The sequence below is a fragment of the Copidosoma floridanum genome, unplaced genomic scaffold, assembly GCF_036245765.1.
Source record: "Copidosoma floridanum isolate Cflo_tuat_1 unplaced genomic scaffold, Cflo_Japanese_pri ptg000097l, whole genome shotgun sequence".
In the NCBI taxonomy this organism is placed as follows: domain Eukaryota; kingdom Metazoa; phylum Arthropoda; class Insecta; order Hymenoptera; family Encyrtidae; genus Copidosoma; species Copidosoma floridanum.
In genome coordinates this window covers 5,001-10,000 of record NW_028321974.1, presented here as the reverse complement: position 1 = coordinate 10,000, position 5,000 = coordinate 5,001, and the positions used below count along the sequence as shown (strand labels likewise).

The 5,000-nt window shown below is 47.9% G+C and overlaps 3 non-coding genes across 3 annotated transcripts in view; all 3 read left to right on the top strand.

The window, feature by feature from the left end:
* Nucleotides 1-875: 875 nt before the first annotated feature.
* Nucleotides 876-2,940, top strand: LOC149372906 (small subunit ribosomal RNA). The gene has a single exon (XR_016293597.1). It is a non-coding gene; the product is annotated as a small subunit ribosomal RNA (ribosomal RNA).
* Nucleotides 2,941-3,885: 945 nt separating this feature from the next.
* LOC149372905 (5.8S ribosomal RNA) lies at nt 3,886-4,040 on the top strand. Its single transcript, XR_016293594.1, has one exon. It is a non-coding gene; the product is annotated as a 5.8S ribosomal RNA (ribosomal RNA).
* A 685-nt stretch (nt 4,041-4,725) lies between these two features.
* LOC149372904 (large subunit ribosomal RNA) overlaps nt 4,726-5,000 on the top strand; it is a 4,178-nt gene continuing 3,903 nt past the window's right edge. The window contains exon 1 of the ribosomal RNA XR_016293595.1: nt 4,726-5,000. This exon is cut by the window's right edge and continues 3,903 nt beyond it. This is a non-coding gene — a ribosomal RNA (large subunit ribosomal RNA).

The following is a 5,000-nucleotide window of genomic DNA, read 5'->3' as shown; positions in this document are numbered from 1 at the left end:
TGCGTGTTAAACGGTACTTTGCTTCGCCGCGCCCGAGGACGCCTCGGCACTAGTGAGACGGTTCGCTTGTCAAGCCAAGCCTCAATTCACAGCATTTCCGCGGGTCAGCGTCTTCGACCGAATGGCCCTCAATGCGGATCGCGCCTCTGGCGTTGCATGCGCCGTCGACGTGGCTCGTAGCTTGTCGACGGTATGCTAACCGAGCATCGACTCACTCGATACCGAGCGAGGATACAACGTGTACCTCCCGTACGTATACCACTGCGGTAAGCCCTGGCCTAGCGTCAGCGACCATATCGTCGGGTATTTGTTAACACGCAACTCTCACGAGAGACTGTTGACACTTGAATGATAAATTCACGTGGCCCTGCTTCGAGTTTAATTACGGCACCTCGAAGCTCGCCGTGCCGACCCGGTATTGTTCATTTACCGGGTCGTTCGAATGACAAAAGTGCCGCGGGCGGCCCATAGCGAGGCGTCGTCAACAACGAATAACGAACGGTCTTCGTCGCCCCTTCCGGAAGTTCTGAGGCCCTTGGCTTTTATTACCCCGGTAAGGCAACGCGGCGTTTGGGACGTTGTTGACGCTTGTTGAGCGATGGTCGACCGGAATTTGAAAGAAAAAAAATTCACACCTCGTTTTTAACGACGAGAGCTGAAGATTTAAGCTTCAAGTGTCGGATGCGTCGTGGACTCGTCGTCGAATTATCGATTGGATCCTTTCGGGATAAAATCATGTTTTCTTCCACGTTCCTCGGCGTATTTCGCAAGACACGCAAGATAGCGCAATTCAACAACGAGCCGGTCAACGGGACGTCATTGTCCTTAGGCCACTCCGAGTTGTGTGCTTTGAATTTAATTTTGACAAACGAAGCTCCCTGGTTGATCCTGCCAGTAGTCATATGCTTGTCTCAAAGATTAAGCCATGCATGTCTCAGTGCATGCCAAATTAAGGTGAAACCGCGAATGGCTCATTAAATCAGTTATGGTTCCTTAGATCGTACCCACATTTACTTGGATAACTGTGGTAATTCTAGAGCTAATACATGCAAACCAGAGTCCTAACCAGAGATGGAAGGGACGCTTTTATTAGATCAAAACCAATCGGTGGCGGGGACGCGTTCACGCGCGTTCTCTCGTCCATCGTAAAAGTTTGTGGTGACTCTGAATAACTTTTGGCTGATCGCACGGTCCTCGTACCGGCGACGCATCTTTCAAATGTCTGCCTTATCAACTGTCGATGGTAAGTTCTGCGCTTACCATGGTTGTAACGGGTAACGGAGAATCAGGGTTTGATTCCGGAGAGGGAGCCTGAGAAACGGCTACCACATCCAAGGAAGGCAGCAGGCGCGCAAATTACCCACTCCCGGCACGGGGAGGTAGTGACGAAAAATAACGATACGGGACTCATCCGAGGCCCCGTAATCGGAATGAGTACACTTTAAATCCTTTAACGAGGATCCATTGGAGGGCAAGTCTGGTGCCAGCAGCCGCGGTAATTCCAGCTCCAATAGCGTATATTAAAGTTGTTGCGGTTAAAAAGCTCGTAGTTGAATCTGTGTGCCACGCTGTTGGTTCATCGCTCGCGATGTTTAACTGACAAGATTGTGGGACGTCCTACCGGTGGGCTTAGCTCGAGCGTCCGTCTCGCACGGGTCGGCCTAGCGGCTTTACCGTCGTTGGCGTTGGCCCGTCGCGTGCGTGCGCAAGAGCGGCCCAGCTTAATCCCATCGCCATGCTCTTCACCGGGTGTGGCGTTGGGCCGGTACGTTTACTTTGAACAAATTAGAGTGCTCAAAGCAGGCTTGTTAACGCCTGAATACCAGTGCATGGAATAATGGAATAGGATCTCGGTTCTATTTTGTTGGTGTTCGGAACCCCGAGGTAATGATTAATAGGGACAGATGGGGGCATTCGTATTGCGACGTTAGAGGTGAAATTCTTGGATCGTCGCAAGACGGACAGAAGCGAAAGCATTTGCCAAAAATGTTTTCATTAATCAAGAACGAAAGTTAGAGGTTCGAAGGCGATCAGATACCGCCCTAGTTCTAACCATAAACGATGCCAGCTAGCGATCCGTCGATGTTCCTCCGATGACTCGACGGGCAGCTTCCGGGAAACCAAAGCTTTTGGGTTCCGGGGGAAGTATGGTTGCAAAGCTGAAACTTAAAGGAATTGACGGAAGGGCACCACCAGGAGTGGAGCCTGCGGCTTAATTTGACTCAACACGGGAAACCTCACCAGGCCCGGACACCGGAAGGATTGACAGATTGATAGCTCTTTCTTGATTCGGTGGGTGGTGGTGCATGGCCGTTCTTAGTTGGTGGAGCGATTTGTCTGGTTAATTCCGATAACGAACGAGACTCTAGCCTGCTAAATAGGCGTTACTTCTGGTATCTCGAAGGCCAAGGCCCCGTCGCATGCTTCGTGCGATGTTTGACGGTATCCAATCCGTCGGTGTCGCGCGGGGCTGGCGGTGGTTTTTGGTTTTTACTACCGACGTACACAAAAATCTTCTTAGAGGGACAGACGGCGTCTAGCCGCACGAGATTGAGCAATAACAGGTCTGTGATGCCCTTAGATGTTCTGGGCCGCACGCGCGCTACACTGAAGGAATCAGCGTGTCCTCCCTGGCCGAAAGGCCCGGGTAACCCGCTGAACCTCCTTCGTGCTAGGGATTGGGGCTTGCAATTATTCCCCATGAACGAGGAATTCCCAGTAAGCGCGAGTCATAAGCTCGCGTTGATTACGTCCCTGCCCTTTGTACACACCGCCCGTCGCTACTACCGATTGAATGATTTAGTGAGGTCTTCGGACTGACGCGCGGCAACGCACTCGTTGCGTTGCCGATTGCACTGGGAAGATGACCAAACTTGATCATTTAGAGGAAGTAAAAGTCGTAACAAGGTTTCCGTAGGTGAACCTGCGGAAGGATCATTAACGTTCGCACGTAAGACGTCGCAACGTTTGTCATGAAAGAAAAAAAAAAAAAAAAAAAGAAATTTTGTTTGAAAGCTGCGCCGAAGGAAAATGTATAATCGTTGTATTTACGCGCCTCGCGCCACGTTACTTTTTCTTTCTCCCTCCTTTGACAAGGGGCTGTGAAAAATTAAGTTAACGGATTGGCGGTCGTAGGTTTCGATGCGTGCGCCAATGCCTAGCGTCTTTGTTCTATAATAGTTGAAACATACGATCGGGCTGGCCACGCTTGCCCTCGCGCACCTACGTAAAAATCGTAGGGTGCGCGTGCACAACGGATCTTTATTTTTTCTTTTCATTAACCAGTGTCTTGCCGTGGCAACCTCGAGGCTATTGGTCACGGATTTTATCACGAAGATTGAATTTCGACCGGACAGCGTTTTCCTCGAGTCAACGGTTATTATGTTGAAAGCCTCGTTGTAACGAGGGGGAACGTCGTCATTCGGTGGTCATGCAATCACTTCGTTTTAATGACATGATCGAGCTTACGAGGATAATAGCGTGTACGCGTTATTATCCAAGGTTTTGGAATGATTTTACGCCCCAATAAGCCGAGACTCTGCGTATAAATGTCGCGAAATATTATGAACTGTATGCGTGTCGCCGTTATTGCCCCTTTCATCTTGTTCTCAAGATAAAAAGAAATGGGAGACGCCGCTCGTTATCAAAAAGTTTCGTAATATTTCGTGGTGCGCCCCAATGCCTGCCGCTCGTGTCGCATTTGCGGGACGCAGCGGGGTGGCCCAACGGAGAACCGATGGGCACACTTTTTATTCGAAAGAGCCTGGCTCTCCGTTGCGTTTTGTATTGGTCATTTTTCGTATAATAAAAAATACGAATTGACCGAGAAAATATTACACTGTAAGTGTGAAAAATAAACTATAATAATGATAAAAATAAATTGATTACCCTGAACGGTGGATCACTTGGCTCGTGGGTCGATGAAGAACGCAGCTAATTGCGCGTCAACTTGTGAACTGCAGGACACATGAACATCGACACTTTGAACGCACATTGCGGTCCTCGGATATATTTCCTGGACCACGTCTGGCTGAGGGTCGTTCGATAAAAAAAAAAAACAAAAAGACTGCTGGTCACGAAGAGAAACCCGACGCGTCGTTATCAACTACCCGTCGTATAGTTTTTCTTCGAGTGTACGAGCGAAATAATTGGGCGTTCGTATGAAATCAAATGCGTCGCTCGAAATAAAAAAAGAATACTTAAAAAAGAAAAGATGAAATAATGGATTGTCGAAAACGAGAAATAAAAATTTGACCGGTTAAAGCGGCAACGTTGATGCCGTTTGAATCGTTTGTCATTCTTTTTATTTTTTATTGTTTTTTTTTTTCTTCCCAACTTTTCTTTTTTGGTCGTCGTTCGCCCGAGTCCCGGAGCTCTCATTAAATAATTGTTCATCCGAACACTGTTGAATCAAGAGCGGACCGGACGAGCCGTACGATCGTCAAAAATACTTTTGCGTCGCGGTTTTGAAAGCAAAGCAAAAAAAAAATAAAGCGTCGCAGGAGGTGAGGAAAGGAAGGAAGAAAAAATAGGAGACAAAAAAAAAACATTACCATCCGGTCGATGTGCAATCCTTTTATTTTATCTTTCTTTTTTTTTTGTTATTTTTTTTTTTTTCCAACGTTGTACGTGTGTGAAAATATTTTTTTTTTTGTCTCAATTGAACTTCGAAAAGCACAATGTTGAGACAAAATTATTATCGTACATAAAAAAAATTAATCAAGACGACCTCAGAGCAGGCGAGAATACCCGCTGAATTTAAGCATATTATTAAGCGGAGGAAAAGAAACTAACAAGGATTTCCCAAGTAGCGGCGAGCGAACAGGAAAGAGCCCAGCACTGAATCCCACGGTTCCGCCGTTGGGAAATGTGGTGTTCGGGAGGGTTCGATTATCCCATGACGTCGCTTTGCGTCCAAGTCCATCTTGAACGAGGCCACTTACCCGCAGAGGGTGCCAGGCCCGTAGCGACCGAAGCGCGCCGTGGGAGAACCTCTCCTT